This window comes from Bidens hawaiensis, unplaced genomic scaffold (assembly GCF_021521415.1).
Source record: "Bidens hawaiensis isolate Kalapana, Puna unplaced genomic scaffold, B.hawaiensis_p1.1 tig00018012_1, whole genome shotgun sequence".
Classification (NCBI taxonomy): domain Eukaryota; kingdom Viridiplantae; phylum Streptophyta; class Magnoliopsida; order Asterales; family Asteraceae; genus Bidens; species Bidens hawaiensis.
Window position 1 is genome coordinate 1 of NW_027492717.1, and position 12,376 is coordinate 12,376.

Sequence of the window (12,376 nt, forward strand, 5' to 3'; positions counted from 1 at the left end):
AAAATTTTTTATATTAATAAAATATAAACTCATTTGACACACATAAGTCTAATTTCTTGATTCAGTAGAAGCTAGGGTGCAACATATTGTAGCTATGGATGTAGAACCTCAACCATCTGGTGCAACCAAAAGAGGTGGTTGGGTCACCTTTCCTTTCCTCATAGGTATTTCATTGTAACTTAAAAGTATTTTTTTTTATATAAATATATAATTGCTTCTTTCGGGTACTGATGGATCATCGAATATGTTTGATTTGTAGCAACGATGGCGGGATTGACACTAGCGGCCGGAGGATGGAACAGTGATCTTGTTGTGTATCTAATAAACGAGTTTAACATCAAAAGTATTGATGCTGCTCAGATAGCAAATATTGTTGGTGGTTGTACGACCTTGTTCCCGATTGTTGGGGCCATATTAGCCGACTCGTATTTCGGCTCATTTATAGTCATTTGGGTTACATCTCTCGTATCCGTGGTGGGGATACTAGTGTTAACCTTAACATCAACATTAGATGCATTGAAGCCCACACCATGTGAAAATGGGTTGAGTTCTTGTGTAGGCCCATCAAACGCCCAAATCAGAATCTTGTACACGAGCCTAGCTCTTTCGATTGTGGGTGCGGCAGGTACACGGTTCACGTTAGCTGCGATGGGTGCAGATCAGTTTGACAACCCGAAACACCAGCGGGCTTTCTTTAATTGGCATTTCTTTACTTTGTATGTTGCAACACTTGTTAGCATGGTGGGGATTGTTTATATCCAGGACAACGTGAGTTGGGGTTTAGGGTATGGTTTAAGTGGTGCGGCTAACTTAATTGGGTTGGTTGCTTTTATGTTAGGTGGTCGATATTTTCTACTACTAAAGCCACAAGGCAGCCCATTTACAAGGCTGACTTGTGTTTTAGTGGCCGCTTTTCGGAAAAGGAAAACTCTCGTGTCACCAAGGATTGAAGATTATTGTCAAGAGCCACAGTCCGGAGGAGAAAAGGTGGTGAGTGCAACTCCAACAAATAGCTTCAAGTAAGTATCTACAAGTTACATGTCATCCATAGCTAATGATCATATAAGTTTAACATATAAAATAAAAACAATATAATAGCTTTATGATGATAAAACTTTGAACTATAATAGAATAAAATATATTACAATATATTACATATTATAAAGTCGACTTTTGTCATCTTAAAACTAATTTATGGTCTAATATGGATAAATTATATATATGTCCATGGAGACAAATAAACATGCATAATTGTCATAGTAACTAATCACTGTTAAATAATGTTTTAGGGAGGACAGGATTATAACATTGTAATACAAAAGCAATATTTTCTGGCCGGTATGCTGTGTACTAAATACTAAAATACAATATATTAACCAGATATTTAAATGTAGCATATGTGTGTAAACATCACCTAAATTAGTAACATGAGCAAAAACAAAAAAAAAAAAAAACAAAACATACATTTTTAACTATATGTTTTCTTAAGCTCTCAGAATTGGGACCATGGTGGCTAGGATACGACATTATAACGGTTTGTATCTTGTCTAAGGACAAAACCATGCTCGTGGCAAGAGCGATCTTTGGACAATAATACGAGGCCATCTTTAAAATGATCGTTTTTTTAATTTATTAGAAAAAGAAAATAAACGTTATGGTGGTGGTGGTGACGTGTGGTTTTTAGATATCTCATCTTACGTCGTATGAGTTGCAACACACACCAAACAAGTTTATGAGACAGATAATTAGTTATAAACTTCAAAATTATACACATAAATATTTTAATATTTTAGGTTTGTTTTCCGTAATATGGTAATTCATCTTTGAATAATTTTATTTAATAAGTTATTATTATTTTCAAAAGTTTACTTTACTAATACTTTTAATTAAATTATATAGACCGTCATAAGTCGTCGTAATGATTTGATACGATGAGCAATGACTAAATAATTCGAATACATATTTATCATGAAATAAATATTTATTTATATTAAATAATATAGAAGTAGCAATCAACAACCGATTTCCCAATTGTTAAAATATACATAACAAAGACAAAACGAGTAGCAGGTAAACGTGGTTAATAATTATATTGTATACGTGGATATAATAATAACTATAGTACTAATATTGTTATATATAAGTGGTTAAAAATTATACTGTATCCAATATAATAAGTATTAGTAACTAGGAATCACTATGCTTTTACTTATGATATACATGGTCGTTAAAAATTATATTGTATCCAATATATAAAATAATTTCTGAATATTACCAGTTCTCACTTAAAAATACGTTGTATTTTGCATATTCCAATATATTTGCACCAGGTCGAAAATTGCGTATGGGAGTTTTACGATACGATATATATACATGTAGGGGTGGGTTTATTAGAGAACCACAAAAGATGAAGAACCGAAGAACAATGTATTTTACATGTAAAAAAAGTAATAAAAAAACATTTTTACATGTAAAAAAAACTCCTTTTTATATAATTTTGTTTGGAGCTTTTGCATGTAGAAGGCGCTTTAATAAATAAATGATTAATAAACTAAAGTTAAAAGGTTAAAAAAGGTAAAAATCGAAGACCAAAACTTCACCTAGGATTAACATTTATTTGTTTGTTTAGTGTATTATACTCGTTATAATAATTATATCATGTAATATTAACAAAATATAAAACTTTTTATATTTCACTTTTTTCATAATGGGTTTGAGATCATGCTTCAGGCAATGAAAATCCGAGCATATCTCTAATATATATAAACAAAAACCCTAAAATCCTATGTGTCGCGATATGGTCGCTTCCCTCTTTTATGGAAGTCACCAGATTGCTTGATTTTTAAATGGAGATCTCTCATTGATTTAACCCAAATTCATGGGTATGGGTCTTACCAAAACCAGATAGCTCTTAAACGGGTTATAACATCTCATTAAATTAAATATTAATCTTACCAATTATTTGATATGAAAATTCTATAAAATAGGGATATATTAAAATTTAATATCCAATTTAAAAAGAAAAAGATATTAATTATAATTAATAAACAATTTTATAGTAAAAAACATAAGCAGGTAATGGGTCACAAAATCCAGATAGCTTTTAAACGAGTTATAACATATCATTTATTTATGAAACCATTTCATCATCAAACCCTAAGAATATTATTAACTTTTTTACAATAAAGAAAATTAAAATCCAAAAAATAAATATTAAAAAACGAAAAATGTAAAACAACCATTATCTCAAGCCATCAGATTGCTTTATTTGTAAATGAAGGCTTCTCACGCATTTGACCTGAATTTACCGGTAAAGGTCTCACCAAACTCAGATAGCTCTTAAACGGGTTATAACATCTATTATATTAAAAATTAATCTCATCAAATATTTGATATGAAAATCCTATAAAATAGGGATATACTAAAAATTAATATCCTATTTTATTTAAAAAAAGATATTATTTATAATTAAGAAACAATTTTATAATAAAGAAAATAAACGGGTAATGGGTATCACCAAACCCAGATAGCTTTATACGCCCTGCTTGCGGTGCGCGCATATAATGTATATATGTGTGAACCCTCTGGTGGGCAAAAATGAAATTGCACTAATTTTGACGTTATTTTACTAATCTCGTGAAAATAACGTTAAAAAGTGGCGGAAGGTTAATCAGGTATCATGTGGTGGCGTTGATAGCCGAAAGACAAGGGTACATGCACCAATCAACCGGTGTGCCGATGGTTGAGTGCTAAGTGCCTTATGTCCAAGGCTTGATGCGAAACTACTATCGAGTCGGGGGTCTCACCGGAAACAACCTCTCTATTTCTACGAGGTAGAGGTAAGGCTGTCTACATCTTACCCTCCTCAGACCCTACCATAGTTTTGCTATTGGTGGGATATACTGAGTACGATGATGATGATAACATATCATTTATTTGTGAAACCATTTTATCATCAAACCTCAAGTATATTAATTATTAACTTTCTTACAAATTAAAATCCAAATATATATATATATAACGAATAATGTAAAACAACCCCCGTAATACAGGGGATAAAATCTAGTAAATTTTAATAAACTAAGATCGATCATAACTTGATACGTATCTGACAAAGTATATATATAATAATACATTAGCTACAAGTAGGGGTGGCAAATGTGACCCATGGGTTGAATGAGTTATATTAAAATGTATATAATGGGTCAAGCTAAAAAAAAAGAAAATGATTGAAACGGGTCAAAACGGGTTGACATTTTTTGAGTTTTTTTATGGAACGAGAAAAACGGAGGAAACTTTTTAGTTTTTTTGCTTTTTTAGTTTTTTATTTATATTTCAAGTTATGATTTTTTAATTATTTTTTTTGAATTTTTTAATGAGAGGTTTTTTAAAGGGGTCAAAAATGGGTTGAGATTTCAGTAACGCTCACTAAAATATTCAAAAATAATAATAATAATTAAAAAAATCATAACTCGAATATAAATCAAAAACTAAAAAAGTAAAAAAAACTAAAAAGTTTCCTCCGTTTTTCTTGTTTCATAAAAAAATCCTCAAAAAATGTCAACCCGCTTTAATACATTTCAATCATTTTCTTTTTTTTAGTTTGAACCATTTTGACCAATTATGTACATTCTATTACAGTATATTCAACACATAGGTCATACCATCCCTAGCTACAAGATGTATAATATTTATGCCAAATCCCCAAATTTACCATGACTAGCTAGTTGTTATTAGTGAGAAATGTTTGGCATTGGAGCAAAGCATGGTTGATATCCCAGTCTTGTTAGGAACTAAACGGCACCCATAAGTGAAACAATACACATATGCACAAAACATAAAAGAAAAGAATTACAAATTATGTCCTTTTGAATATACAAAATTATGGTATATATGTGTGAACCCTCGGGTGGGCAAAAGTAAAATTGCACTAATTTTGACGTTATTTTACTAATCTCGTGAAAATAACGTTAAAAGTGGCGGAAGGTTAATCAGGCATCATGTGGTGGCGTTGATATGTAACATCCCGAAATTTCAAAGTGATATTAATTATATTACTTACTAATAGAGGGAAAGTTTACTCGGGTTGTCAGGAAATAAATAATAGAGTAGGAGTTGGTATGAGTCGGGCTAGTGTTGGATTAATGGAGACGGGTTAAATGAGAATGGGCCTTAGGTCCATGGGATTTCAGGGATATAAATATCCCCTAAACCCAAAAATATCTTCATTTCCTTACTTTCTACACACACACTCCAAAAACACACACACCATCTACACCGCCGACGGGCCGAGGAGAGGAACGGGCAGATCCGAGAGAGAGAGAGAGAGAGCGATTAGTGTGTTAACAAGTTAAACGAGATCCAAACAAGCTCAAAAATGTATGATTCTTGATCTTTGAAGTTTAAAAATCCAAGCTTTTTTAGTGTATAAGCGACCGAAAATGGTCGGGAAGCGTAGTGGGTGATATTGAACCATAGCAAGGGTGTTAAAATCGCTCAAAATGCTGGACAGAAACCGAACAGCGGCTGATCTGGACAACTTCGCCTGCAACTGGGCAACTTCGCCTTCAAAGCGATGAACTTCGCCTGCAAGCTAAGTTCGCCTGATGAACTTCGCCTGCAAGCTAAGTTCGCCTGATGGCAACTTCGCTGTAAAGTTAAGTTCGCCTAACTGGTAACTTCACCTGAGGCCAAGTTCGCCTGATGACAACTTCGCCTGAAGCCAAGTTCGCCTGATGGCAACTTCGCTGTAAAGCTAAGTTCGCCTAGCTGGTAACTTCGCCTAAAGCTAAGTTCGCCTAAGGTTAACTTCGCCTAGAGCTAAGTTCGCCCGAGGGTTAACTTCGCCTAAAGTCAAGTTCGTTTAGAAAATAAATTAAAAATCTAATGAAAAATGTGTTAAGACAGTTAATGGAAATAAAATTTTTCCAAGCTGACCTGGCAGCTCGACCCCAGCCAGGGGCTCTGCCCCTTGGACCCTGCTAGGGGCTGCCGCCCCTAGACCCCACTGCCAGGGGCGCTGCCCCCCGGACCCCCGTTCGTTGTGGGTAGTAGTTAAGACTGGAAAGATGATATGAGTAGTGATAGTTGTTTGATACGTGTACTTGTTATACAGTCAGCCGTGCACAACTGAAGAAAGGGATTACGATTAACGGTGAACGTAACCGTGTTCAGGTGAGTTTCTAGCCCCATTTCTTGTTATGTTTTCGGGGCTTTGTGCATACTCGATGTGTTGTTAATACATTTATCCTAAGTGATAAGTGTATGTCATATGTGATATGTGTGATAGATATGAATGATTGCTTGTCGGTACGCGAACGATCTTCGGATATTGCGCGTACTGTCAGGTTAAAAATAAAGGTACGAATATTATATATCGAAGATGTATGAATATTTCAAATGAATACTTGTCGAACGATCTTCGGATATTGCACGTAACGACAAGGGGTATGGTTGTTAAATGAATGAGGTAAAGAATGCCTAGAGTGTTCTTATGTTATAATGTAAGTATGTGTATATAGGTACACGAATGGCATGTGAGTTCTACGTTCGACATAGTAAGTTAGGATGGCAAATCCCTCTAGCTTCTGTCGGACATAGACTCGGCTGGTGATGGCGTAGTTAAGGACTGCGAGCCTTATACGTGAAGTAGATGATATATGTAAACGTAGATAAGGACTGCGAACCTTATGCGTAATGTAGATAGGCGTCAGCATAGGAAAGGACTATGAACCTTTTACGTGTTGTATTTGTAGCATAGGGGAGGACTGCGAACCTCGTACGTGCTATGAATTAGGTTGCAACATAGGGAAGGACTGCGAACCTTGTACGTGTTGTGGATGTATTTCAGCATAGGAAAGGACTGTGAACCTTATACGTGCTGATTTTGTAGCATAGGGGAGGACTGCGAACCTCGTACGTGCTATGAATTAAGTTGCAACATAGGGAAGGACTGCGAACCTTGTACGTGTTGTGGATGTATTTCAGCATAGGAAAGGACTGTGAACCTTATACGTGCTGATTTTGTAGCATAGGGGAGGACTGCGAACCTCGTACGTGCTATGAATTAGGTTGCAACATAGGGAAGGACTGCGAACCTTGTACGTGTTGTGGATGTACTATGGTATAGGGAAGGACCGCGATCCTTGTACGTACCATAAATGGTGAACATAGGTAAGGACTGCGAACCTTGTACGTGTTCACGACCTTGAGTACAGGTATAGACGGTGGACTATGAACGTACTCTCGGTTTACTGAGGTTAGTGATTGTAGATATGTATGTATGTATGGTAGCAAGTATGTATGTGGAACAGAAGGGTAACTAGTGAAGTATGGATTTGTATCTACGGATATGTATGTATGTGTATGTATTGTATGGCGTTCGATTAACTAGAACACACTCAGCGTAGCTGACTTTTAGTATGCACGCAGGTGAGCTGATTATAGAGTTTGCATGAGGATGGCACATGTCATGGATTGAACGGCTGACATCTGATGAAAGAAGAAAAGAATTAATGTTTTGTAACAAATGATTGATGTTTTATATTCCGCGAAAAGTTTTAATAAACTCTGATTTGAAGAATTGTGTTTATGAGTAAATCCGACGCTAAAGTAGGGTCACCGGGTTCGGGGCCTTACATGATAGCCGAAAGACAAGGGCACATGCACCGATCAGCCGGTGTCCCGATGATTGAGTGCTATGTGCCTTATGTCCAAGGCTTGATGCAAAACTACTATCGAGCCGGGGGTCTCACCGGAAGCAGCCTCTCTATCCCTATGGGATAGAGGTAAGACTGTCTACATCTTACCCTCCTCAGACCCTACCATAGCATTGCTATTGGTGGGATATAGTGAGTACGATGATGATGATGATGATGATTATGATGATGAAAATTATGGTTGGGTCCTTTTTAAAAATGAGTTTCACTATTTATCCTTTATTTGCATGTTTCGCTCGATTTTGTCCTTTAAACTAACGGCCGTCAAATAATCCAGTTAAGTCTTGGCATGTGACAATCATGTGAGGGCAAAAAGGTAATTTCCAACCTTCATTATTATATTATTATTATTATTATATAAAAAGTTTAATATTATATTTAGGGATTGTGGGCCCCATTATTTTCATTTTCAATTTCTTTAAATTATTATCATCTTCATCAAACCATTTCAACTTTAACCAAACCCTAACCCACCACTACCACCACAAACTCCTGCCACCATCTGTCACTGCCGCTTACCGCACACCACCTCGACCATGATCTTCATCTTCATCGAGCCCCTTCATCGAATTAACAGGTAATGGTGGAGCCTCAAACAAAAATAACGAATTAAAGTGAATTAACACAGAAACCGGATGAATATACCTGTACTCCTTGTAGCTATCAAACGAATCACCACTCCACTCTTTCGTCTTATTCGAAACCATCACCGAAAAGGCAATCAAACACAACACCATCTCACAAACCCTAAACCCTAACTGCACTCTCTCCACCATCACTTCACTTCTCCTCCACCCTTTACCCACCCCACTGCCGCCGGAAACCGCCTCCTCCTTCGCCGGCGCCTGAGATTTGGCAAGCGGTGCGACATTAATGGTGTGAGAAGGGTTTAGGGTTTTGGAAAGAGGAGATTTGAGCGGAGTGACGGCGATGATGGAAGTGGAAGTGGAGGAGATGTCGTCGAAGCGGAGAGGTGAGTGGAACTCGTCGAGTTGGGAGTCGGCGTCGGAGATGGAGCGGTGGCTGTGGCGGAGTTGTGGTGACGGTGGTGGTGTTTGAGGAAATCCATGGTGAGTTATTGTTATTATAAGGTTGGAAATTACCTTTTTGCCCTCACATGATTGTCACATGCCAAGACTTAACTGGATTATTGGATGGCCGTTAGTTTAAAGGACAAAAATCAAGCGAAACATGCAAATAAAGGATAAAAAGTGAAACTCATTTTCAAAAAGGACCTAACCCATAATTTTGTATATTCAAAAGGACAAAATTTGTAATTTTTTCAACATAAAGAGATGAGCAATAAAAACACGAAACAAGAATTTTATGTGTTTCAGTCCCATGAGACCTACATACACGGGTTGCAACTAGAGTTTGTTCTTATTAGCTTAGAACCAAGAAATACAAACACATAACAAGGTATATACAAAGATAAAACTAGGGTAACAGCTGAATAAGAAAAAAATATCAGTCCGAGCGATTGTTCTCCTTGTTGCCAATTTGAGCTAATAATTCACACATGGGTATGATTTACTTAATGTCCTTTTCAATTTTTATATTATTCAAGTTTGAGAGAGTGTGCAAATGGTTCTGATTTACTTGCACATCCTATTATCCTAACCGGTTTAATATGGTACAGGTTCCTGAACCATGCAGCCCTAGTGACCCAAGGCGACTTGAACTCAGATGGCTCCATCAAGAGACCATGGAACGTATGCACACTGCAACAAGTAGAAGATCTCAAAACCTTAATCAGAGTCTCCCCAATTTGGTCAACTGGCATACTCTTGCACACACCAATAGCCACTCAAGTGAGCCTTATTGTCCTCCAAGCTCTAGCCATGGACCGCCATCTCGGACCAAGGTTCCAAATCCCAGCCGGATCCATGTTGATCTTCGTTATGATCTCGACCGCTATTCCTCTAGCCCTTATGGACCGTTTCCTTCTTCCAGCATTCCATAAACTAACCCGCACCTCACCCACACTTCTAAAACGAGTAGGGTATCGGTCACGTCCTCACCATCTCAAGCATGGCCATCTCTGCATTGGTCGAGTCAAAGCGACTCACAACAGCTCAAAACCACAACCTAACCGGGAACTCAGTCGTGCCAATGTCGGTCTTCTGGATGGTCCCACGACTAGTAGTTGTGGGAGTTGGAGAGGCATTTATGTTCCCGGGTCAAGTGATATTTTATTACCAAGAGTTTCCTAAGTTGATTAAGAGCACTGCGGCTGCAATGGTGGCGTTGTTTATTGGGATCGCGTATTACTTGGGGACCGCGGTGGTTGATTTGATCAGGAAAACAACAGGGTGGTTGCCTGATGGGATCAATGATGGGAGGATGGATAATGTTTATTGGGTGTTGACTATTGCTGGTTTGGTTAACTTTGGATATTTTTTGGTGTGTTCATGGATGTACAAGTACCAAAATAATGTTGATGACAAGGAGCCCATTAGTTCTAATCCTAGCTAGGTGATATATATATATATATAGACACATCACACATGGGTATATTGTGTATGCAATATTTGACTGTTTGGAATGAATGAAAAGTTGTATTGTAGTATGAGTGAGTAGGAAAAGACGAAAAAGAATTAGATGTGTTGTTAATCAAATCTAACCAATAAAATGTCAAATTAATAATGAGCCCAATGAAACTATATAAAAAAACTTAAGTGAACCAACATCTTTTATGCTGAATTTCTCATCTAAAAAGTTTTTTGTATGCTAAATTTTGTTTCAAGTTGTTTCCTACAATGATAACATCATCAACGTATGTTAGTGCAATAACAAAAACATTTTTCTCTCTAAATACGAATAAGGAATGATCAACACATGTTTGTTTGAACCCGCTTTCCGCTAAGGACTTGGTAATTTTTTTGTACCAATTTCTTGATGCTTGCTTTAGACCATAAAGAGACTTCTTTAGCTTGCAAACTCTATTGTCTTTCGACTTGCCAAACCTTGTGGTATTTTCATATAAACGTCTTCATCCAAATCGCCATAAAGAAAAGCGTTACTTACGTCAAGTTGCTGTATGCCCCAACCTCGCTTAACTGCCACAGTTAGAAGGGTTCGCACCGTCACTAGTTTGGCAACAGGTGCGAAAGTCTCATGGAAGTCTATCCCCTCCATTTTTGTAAAACCCTTTGCTACAAGGCGGGCCTTATACCGTTCAATGTCTCCGTTTGGCTTGTATTTTATCTTGTAGACCCATTTTGAGTCTATTTTGTCGGGTTTCAGTGGTGATCGGTTAAAATTTTGATTATTAAAACCGATTCAATAAACGTGGTTAATAATAAATTAATCTCATTAATTAATAATTATACGCAGCGGAAAATATTCAATTATTCGGCACTGAAACTAAATCTGACAGGATTCGGTTACAGAAAATACGAGTACGAGTCAAACAATAAAAATATAATTAAAACTAACGATATATTTAAGTTTACCTTAGTTAATATATAACCGGTCGAGACACCGAGAGTTAACGAGCGACGCTAGGTGACGAAACGAGTGGCGTGTAAGCGGCGACGGCGAGTCATCGGCAGCAGCGAAGGATAGCGCGAGTTAAGCGGTGTCGTACGGTGGTAGCTGGTAACTTGAAACGGAGACCGGTGCAACGGCAATTCCGTTTCGTATTTTAAAGGTGGCCTTTTGTCTTGGAGTTATATCCAAGACTTTTACTTGCGGCTAGGGTATGCTCCAGATCTTCAATGAAGTTGTTTTTTGTTATTATATTAATAATCAAAACATTATGATCCTTAATAACCAACTCCTGGCCCGTTAATTTTTATTAAGCCCGACGCGAGTTTAAAAGCCCGTTTCAGGTGTATTTATCTAGTAAATAAACATTATCAACATTATTATTTATATCAAATATAAATAATAATCTCGTTAATAATTCGTCAATACCGGTTAACTAATTTAAGCGGATTTTATGCTCGTTACTCAAGGTGTAACTCTTACGGGTCAAAACTTGGTCAGCCGCGTTGACTTTACCTAACCGGTCCATAAATCCAACATATTTCCCCTACTTTCCTTCTGGTAACTCTTCCAAAATCCAAGTCTCGTTTGATTCAAGAGCTTGGATTCTTTCTTCATAGCTTCTCTCCACATCAGGTCTCGAACAGCCTAGTTAAAATGTTTTGGCCCATGACTTGGAAGTAATGGCCGCCATAAATGCTTTATGTGTTAGTAAAACTACTTAAGAACAGCACATCCAACTTAAGAAACTAAACTAGTTGAGAACAGGCGAACAGCTACATGCCCAAACGCTTCATTTAAGCTAGAAGCCCACTTTCGGGCTTCAAGCCCACTTCCAACTCTCACATAATATGCAATTAAACAACAAAAATATTTAAGCAATACAAAATATCCAAAAAGTAGTTGTTTATTGAATTGATAAAACTATAAGCAGTACTTTAAAAATCGGAACTAGTCGACGACTAATCCTGTTTCACTAGTCGGCTAGTGATTGATTAATTTTTGGGTAATTGGCAAAAAAAAAAAAAAAAAATGGGTAGTCAGTCCTAGTTGGACCTTAACTCCAGCCTTAGTTCCAGTCAAATTCTTGCAAGTTGCATCGATCTCTGGCCAATTTATAGCGGTTTCGTATATGCATAAAAATGTGTATATAAATAAAATTTACAAAT

The 12,376-nt window shown here is 36.8% G+C and overlaps 1 pseudogene across 1 annotated transcript; it reads left to right on the top strand.

Moving 5' to 3' along the window:
• Positions 1-27: 27 nt before the first annotated feature.
• On the top strand, positions 28-10,250 carry LOC143555174 (protein NRT1/ PTR FAMILY 2.7-like; annotated as a pseudogene). The gene is made up of 3 exons (XR_013139159.1): positions 28-164; positions 260-1,019; positions 9,358-10,250. The product of XR_013139159.1 is annotated as a protein NRT1/ PTR FAMILY 2.7-like (transcript).
• Positions 10,251-12,376: the final 2,126 nt, after the last annotated feature.